Source organism: Schistocerca cancellata, chromosome 9 (assembly GCF_023864275.1).
Source record: "Schistocerca cancellata isolate TAMUIC-IGC-003103 chromosome 9, iqSchCanc2.1, whole genome shotgun sequence".
Taxonomy (NCBI): Eukaryota; Metazoa; Arthropoda; class Insecta; order Orthoptera; family Acrididae; genus Schistocerca; species Schistocerca cancellata.
Window position 1 is genome coordinate 83,538,753 of NC_064634.1, and position 8,519 is coordinate 83,547,271.

The 8,519-nt window shown below is 38.1% G+C and overlaps 1 protein-coding gene across 1 annotated transcript in view; it reads right to left on the reverse strand.

The window, feature by feature from the left end:
* LOC126101198 (zinc finger protein 780B-like) overlaps positions 1-8,134 on the reverse strand; it is a 128,539-nt gene extending 120,405 nt beyond the window's left edge. Inside the window, exon 1 of the mRNA XM_049911893.1 lies at positions 7,745-8,134. The gene's annotated coding sequence lies outside the window, so the exon portion shown is untranslated. The remainder of the gene's footprint in view (positions 1-7,744) is intronic.
* Positions 8,135-8,519: the final 385 nt, after the last annotated feature.

The following is an 8,519-nucleotide window of genomic DNA, read 5'->3' on the forward strand; positions in this document are numbered from 1 at the left end:
GGCAAGCAATTGCCCTCAACAGCATCCCTACCGCAAGTAACACATTTGGCCGGGTGTCGACAGGACATTTGAGTGTGGTTATAACATTGACACTGGCAGCAGAGCATCGGGTTCAGAATGTACAGTCTGACTGTGATGACTTCATAGCCTGCTTTGGTTATTATTGGGAGCACTAATCTATCAAACACAAGAAAAAGAGTGCTTATAGGCACTAAGGATGCATCAACCTTTTTCATGACTCAATGGACTGCAGTAACACCCTCATCAGAGAGAAGTTGGATTTTTCCCTCGGTCAGACCATTGAGCACCCTAGTGTAAATAACAACCTGCAAATAATTCAGCATTCAATGGGCCTCGGCATGAACAGGATAGCCGTGGAGTAGCAAAGTCAGAAGCAGGTGTGCTTCAGAATCACAATTAGTCTCCAAAAGCAAAGTGCCATTGCATAAATGAGAGCAGGATTTCACAGGGCTGGCAACTGCATCAACATCTTTTTCAGTAATAAATGGATTAAACTCCTTCATTAAGTGATATCATGAGGAACCGAGGTGCAGATGGGAGAATCTTGGAAACTTTAGCCTCATTCCACTTACGTTTAGCACACACAGACTGAGATGGTGACTGACTCATTGTGAAAAAATCCCCCGTGATTGCCAGAGTCTCCAATGGCTTGCTCCTTCAAACTGGGGGCCCACCTCAGAGCCACCTTATGTGATTGTTCACACCTCAGGTTACACCTCCCAAACTTCTGACAGAGATACCAACTGGGAATTTGGGAAGTTAATAGCTCTGGCAATCACCCCTTCCTGTGCCTGACCTGAACCAGGGGGTACATGCAAACCCTACCGGATGACACAGGGCTGGGAATTACACATTACCCAGTCACCTGTTATGCAGCCGAAGTATGGGCCGGCCTTTAGGAGCACACAAGGAGGAAGAAGAAACAAAGAGGAACCTCAAATGCCAAAGCAGAGGAAGGACAGGAGATTAGAGAATGAAGAAAGAAAGAAAAAACAGTGGAGGGACTGTTCTGATGTCAAGCTACTGAAAATACAGAACACATTCCCAAAAATATCCCAGACTTGTTCTCCAAGGGAGGAGAAAAAGAACAGCAGGAGGATAGAAATGCAGCATGGAAGAGAAAAGATGCTGCAAAGGCTGAGGCCCAATGGTAGTCAACCACGAACTCAAAGAGTGGTGAGACCCCTTGGGGGACAGTCATAGGATTTGTTGACCAAGAAAAAGAGCTCAACAAAGTAAAATTTTGCAACACATTTGAAATTTTGTGAAAAACAGGAGTAAGCTATAGAAAAGTTTGAGTAATATACAATATGTATACAAACTAAGAGGAAACAATAAGAATGGAAGGCCAAAACAATGTGCTTGGATTAAGAGGCTGCAAGACAGGGATGTGGTCTTCAGTCCTTACTGCACAGTTTATACACTGTAGAAGTAATGACAGCAATAAAAGGAATTTTAAAGATTGGGATTAAAATTTAGAGTGCAGGGCATCAACGATAAGGTTCACTGATGGCACTGCCATCCTCAGTGACAAATAAAAAGGACTGCAGTGTCTGCTGAATTGAATGAACAGACTGACTGAGTGCAGAATTTGGATTAAGAGCAAACCGAGGATTGATGAAAGTAATGAGGAATATCACAAATGAGATTAATGAAAAACTTATTAAAAATTGGTGACCACAAAACAGACAAAGTGAAGGAGTTCTGCTACCTTGGAAGTAAAATAAGACATGGCAGACAAAGAGCAGACTAGCACAAGCAAAGAGGGCATTTCTGGTCAAAATAAGTTTTTTACTATCAAAGAATGTGCTTACTTTGAGGAAGAAAATTTTAAGAATGAACATTTGGGGCACAGCATTGTATGGTAGTGAATCAAACTGGGAAAACTCTAAGAGAAGAGAATCGAAGCATTTGAGGTGTAAGGTTATAGAAGGATGTTGAAAATTAGACAGGCTGATTTGGTAAGGAATGAGGTGGTTCACTGTAGAATGGCAAACAAAGAACTGAGAACACTGACAAGAACAAGTGAAAGGATGATAAGATATTGGTTAAGACATCGGGCAATATCCATGTAGAGAGAGTTGTAGAGGGCAAAAACAGAAGTGGGAGGAGAACGGAATACACCAAACTAACAATTGAGGATGTTTGGTGCAAGTGCTACTCTGAAATGAAGAGCTTCGCACAAGAGAGGAACTTGTGGCAGGCATTATCAAACTATCAGAATACTGGGCATTAAATAAATAAAAGGGACAATGAAAACACTTGAAGTGAAAAATCATTCAAAGAGTATGGAAACTGTAACCACAATTCTTTGTATTTTTCTATTCTGGCCTACATACTTATTTCCATTCAAGTACTGTTTGTGCATGTGACACTTCATTGCTATCATTTTTAATTTTATTCCTAACCAAAATACTGGAGATAGGCATGGCACTAGCACTAGACAGTTACACAAACCTTTGCTTGTTATAGGGTATTACCTAGTACAAAAGTATCACCTATGGAAAACTTCTATTATGAAAAGAAGCCTTTGTATGTCTCTGAGTAAAATATGAATATATTTTAACACATGTAAGCATATGCATCCAAATGGTATCATATTTGAATTTAAGTGAATTTTTATTTTTAATCCTGCACAAGTACTCTGTGCACAGTAAATGTAGTCAAATATAGGCCACGCCAAAAACAGAAAACATTTGTTATCACTTGTTTCCTAAGGAGCAACTATTCTGATTACACTCCCTAGCATTACTGATCATAAAGAATACACATCAAGTTACAGACAGACACAATTAGAAGACACTCACATATAGATTTCAGCCACAGCCTTCATCAGTAAAAAATACACACACACACACACACACACACACACACACACACACACACGCCATGCCATTGTGTGTGTGTGTGTGTGTGTGTGTGTGTGTGTGTGTGTGGCGCGCCCGTACGTCCGTCTCTCTCTCTCTCTCTCTCTCTCTCTCTCTCTCTCTCTCGCTGACAAAGGGTGTGGCCGAAAGCTAAATGTGAGTGTCTTAATTGTGCCTGTTTGCAATTTGACATGTCTTCTTTACGGTAAGTAGCAATCTGTCTTTTCCTACATTGTTGATATTCCTACCTGGAGTTTCCTTTGTTTGACTGTAAACAATGGTATATACAAATGCAGTTTAACAGATACTCTTTAGAACCAAATAATTCCTTTTTCACCAGATAGCCCAAGCTTCTTTGGACAGTTAGTGTCATTTGCACTATTATGCAGACTTTTTAGTAACTTCATACCCAAGTAATGTCCTTTTTCACCACTGTCGAAGTATGGAATATCCATACTGTTCTTCCTATATGTGTTGTATGTGTGTTCACTATCATTTTAATACAACCAATTTAAAGTCAAATGCAACACAGGAAAACAATGTCGACAGCATACACAGTGTTTATGAAGGAGCCTCCTCTAAATTACACAAACATATGCTCGTACATATGATCTGACTAACAAATAATTCACTACAATTGCTTAGGCTTCCACAGCCAGAGTCAGTTGATATAAAAGTTTTCTGAGTGCCATGCCATGCCATAATGTAAAAACCCCCTATGCTAACCAACATTTCAGGCACATTTACAGAAGACGGCTATTGCAACAGTGTCCAAAACATTGGTTTCTTTTTTTTATGTTATGACACAGTACAATACTTTGAAAACTTTTGTATCAAATAATCCATTGTTTAGAGATTATTTAACAAGATTTGGGTCAACAGAAACATCCAATCTCACGCGTCGGCTTTGACCCGTGACGTAAGGGTGTTGTGGTGTGTGACATCATTATACGGCGCGGAGTTTGGCTTGTGAGTGTGGCGTGTTTGTAGATGTTGCCTCGTTGACGTTACCTTAGTAGGAGTTTTAGGGCCTGTAATATATAGTTTACGTTTTTACTGTACTTTTTGTTTTAACGTCGTCTATGAGGCTTTTATCAGTTTGCCATTAGATTGTTCAATCTTTATGGTCTATATGTTTTGTCGCTACTCGTTATGTCTAATGAATCAATATTGTTTTTTTCTTTTTTTTATTTGTTTCTTTTTTTTATCTTTTGATTGACCTACACATTGATCTGTAGCGTAGCCCTGAATACGAGGTTACGCTGGGAGTTTTTTTTGGCGGGGGGGGGGGGGTCAGGGGGGGGCGCGGCCCCCCCCCCCCCCCCCCTGCCTGGCCTTGAGTACCACTTGTTTATTATTATCTTTGTTTGCTATCAATGTTAGCAGATTGTTCTTGTGAAACCTTTGTGTGTGTTGTTTTTCTATGTGTTTTCGTCTTTGTGATACGTATGCAACGTTTTTATATCCGCCATATTGGAATTGTCGTTTATGGTCGTTTCCGCCATATTTGTGACGTCATGGGTCAAAGCCGACGGGTTGGATCGGACGCTTCCGTATTTCCCAAGATTTTGTTATTGCTTCTGGGCGATTTCATGTGAAACTGAGAATATTATGTTTTTAATGAAAGGTAAGATATTAAGCATGGAATTTATTTACAAAAACAGCTCTGTACTTAGTGTCCCACCTGTAACAAAAAACATGGAAAAGTTTACTCTGTAACAGCAATTTTGTTGATTTTAAATTATGGGTAAGAAAACCTGATAAATACATCTAAAGCAGTGTTTAATATTTAAATGGCCACATAATTAAATGTTGAAATTAATTCTGTCCCATCCGTAACTTTTTTGGGTTGTGACTGAAATCTAAACCATTTAAAACTTCTTGTCATTTTTAAGTTATGCTGATTGGAATAAATGTGCCTTAAAAGTTCACACTAATATCAATGTATCAAACAATGGAAAATCCAGGATGAACTGTAACAATATTACGAAAAGGAAAGTTTCCACTCACCATATAGCGGAGATACTAAGTCGCAGATAGGCACAACAAACAGACTGTCACAAATAAAGCTTTTGGCCAGTAAGGCCTTCATCAAAAACAGACCTCCCCCCCCCACACACACACACAACTCTCACACACGTGACTGCAGTCTCAGGCAACTGAAGCTACACTCAGGCTTCAGTTGGCTGAGACTGCAGTCGTGTGTGTGTTTTTCATGAAGGCGTTACGGGTCAAAAGGTTTATTTGTGAAAGTCTTTTTGCTGTGCCTATCTGCGACTTAATATCAACTTATTATTTATACAGAAAGTGGGTAAAAAAATGTTCGCAAAGTATAAGAGACAACTTCGAGAAAAGTTGCACAAAGCTGCCAGCAAATGCAGTACCCATATACAAAAAGAAAATGATAGGAAAAGATGGGAAAATATGAAGATAAAGACATCCTACTGTGAAATTTTTTTTTAATTGATCACCATAGGAAGAAAGCTGAACTAAAAAGAAAGTAAAAGATTAAACCAAAATTTGTACTGACTGAAGATGACCTGCTTCCAGATAAAATCACATAAATGTCTTCAGACCCTCAGCAAAGCTGTTTCTCCTGTAAAAAAGGTGCTTTCTTCCATTCCCTAATAAAATCATCAGCATTCATAAAAAGTTTGTATGGGAAACCCAGACTAAGAAGGTAAAGAGAACATTTTCTTAAAATACATGAAAACTTCATCTTGTTAACTTTTTCACAAGTAATAAAATCAGCAGGCAGTTACCTTGTGTAAAGGATGTCAAGTCTTTTGCAGATCTAGCAACTGAGAAAATAATTATCTTGCAAAAACATTATATGAATGACACAAGTAAAATCAAGTTTTTCAACGAATACCCAGTGTACGTTCTTTCATCTATACAGATTTAGAATCTGTATAGATGAAAGATGTACACTGGGTATTCATTGATGAACAAGCATATTTCAAAGGCCTAAAGACAAATAATTACGAAGAAGGTATGAAGGTATCACCAGCTGTTGAAAAGTTCGTGCCAGGAAAATTTATTTTGTTGGAGTTTCAAACTGCAAGAAGGATTTCAGCAAACTACAGGCATGCTGCAAATTCACAGACTGTTCTTCATGTGTACGAGGTCTATAGTAGACTCAGCAAAAGTGTTCGAAGTTGATGAAGAGGATGTATACTACATAAAGTTGGAAAACTTCTTGCTATTCTCCCAAAGCCGGACATCAAACATGTCAGGAATGTACCTTATGTTATGAATGTTCTGGAAACTTTAGACATTTTTGCAGTGGACAATTAGTAATCTGCATAGTTTTTTGTGTGCATTTTTTAACTTAAAATCTTTAGGTACACAGTACTTACAGTAACACTGTACTGTAAGTTATTTACAATGTAACAAAACTTTATCACAAGGTTATTCACATAGAAAGTGAGGTCTAAATGGCTCTGAGCACTATGGGACTTAACATCTGAGGTCATCAGTCCCCTAGAACTTAAAACTACTTGAACCTAAGTAACCTAAGGACATCACATGCATCAAGGCCTGAGGCAGGATTTGAACCTGCGACCGTAGCGGTCGCGTGGTTACAGACTGAAGCGCCTAGAATCGCTCGACCACAGCGGCTGGCTTGAGGTCTAAATATGTTCATTACTGATTTATCTATAAATTAATATAATGAAATTAATGTTCACTAGTAAAAACAGATTCTACTTCACACATGCCCTACCCGTGACAGTTTTCAACTACAATTTTTTGAAGTAAATATTAATAATCCAGAATGAGATTTTCACTCTGCAGCGGAGTGTGCGCTGATATGAAACTTCCTGGCAGATTAAAACTGTGTGCCCGACCGAGACTCGAACTCGGGACCTTTGCCTTTCGCGGGCAAGCGCTCTACCAATATTAATAATGTTAGATTTATTGATATTTCATCATGAGAACTGTTTTAATACTGTGAATTCAATGTTTTTAAAAGAATATAAGGGCATAATTATCAGAGTTCTCATAAAATGCTGGTGGGCATTCATTTAGTCTATTCGGTGTCCACCCATGACAAGGTTTCCTTATGATCATCAGTCAATTTTTAATTTATATATTTACAATTTTTGTTAGGTCAGCTTTTGATTGTCGAAAAACGTAGTGCAACTGTCCCACCTGCGACATTGGAAACCCACCTCTCCAAACAAGCGATGCAAACAATGTCGTGTAGAATCAACGACTTATCAGTAAGTCGAAAATCTTTTGTCTTGCATTGGTCTTAACTTGAGTACTACCAGTATTAAATGTCAGGCCACTTCAATCGACTACAAAGTAGATCCAATGATCGCACATAACATTCTAAAAAAAAATTACTGTTTCTCCATGTGTTAAAACATGTTTGGCATGTAAATAAAGAAAACTTGACATATTGTTTTTAAATTATTTTATTGGGTAACAAAGGTAAACCATGAGGAATGTAAACTGGGAAATTGACAAGCGCGAGGCAAATTTATCTATACAGCCTTATACTGACATGTGGCGGCTTTTAAGTCACGTCTGATGTGATCGTTTTTTACTAACCATAAATTTGTAAGAATTGTTTTGCTGTACTTACATAATGCTGGTTTCGATGAGCACTTCGTTCACACAAAGAAATGTTTACGTTTCACCGCACATCTGAATACTCATAAAATTTTTGAAGACGCTTACATTTCTTTTGTTGTTGATTATTTGCAATAACAATATAATTAAACCACAAAATACTGTTGGCTACGAAATAATAGGTTCTTCTTATACGCTTTGCAGTTTTGTTGATATATTTATGTATTACAATAACAACTTTCTCAACTCAGTATTTCAGAAAATTAATAAACACAGACCTCTCCCAAGAGGACTCCAGGCACTGCATATGCACAAAGAACACGAAACTAACACCACATTTAACCATACATTTCGACATACGGGAAAATGAAACTTCCTAAAATTCAAACTTTTGCGGCAATATTATAGGGTGCGAGTCTCTAAAGGCAGTAGCACACATGAGATTCTCTGGCCAACCTTCGGCAAGTATGTGAAACATTTTCTGCTCTGATGATCAACGCAAAGTATAAAAACTTTCCACACGACGATGTTTCGCAGCCTGTTTACGAAGACGCAACGCAATCATAACACTGTGTTTGGTATGGAGTTGGACATAGCATACGATTTTCATGTGACAGTAAACTTCTGAAATGAGCGTAGCATCTGGGATCAGAGTAACACATCCTATAAGAAGAAACGACGTTATTAATCATTGCCTCTCAAATAAGGAATGACACTATTTTACTATAAATGCCGTTGAACTTAATATATTTACGAGAGTTAAAATTAAAAAGTAGTAAATAAGACAAATGAAACACTTTGTATAACGATGTAACTCGTATAACCAATTCTAGCAGAAACTATTCGGTCTCGCTCCAACAAGACAAGTATGATTCAGTCATTTTAAAGTATCTGCTATAAATATAAGTACAGTCACAATAACCAAACCCAATGTTCCCCCTCTTCTATAAAGTATTGAGATTTTTTTTGTTTATGAAGGGACGCTATCATAAGAAGTACCCTTCAAGCACTGGAGGACGCTGGTTGGTGCTGATGAATATTTCTCAACCTCTT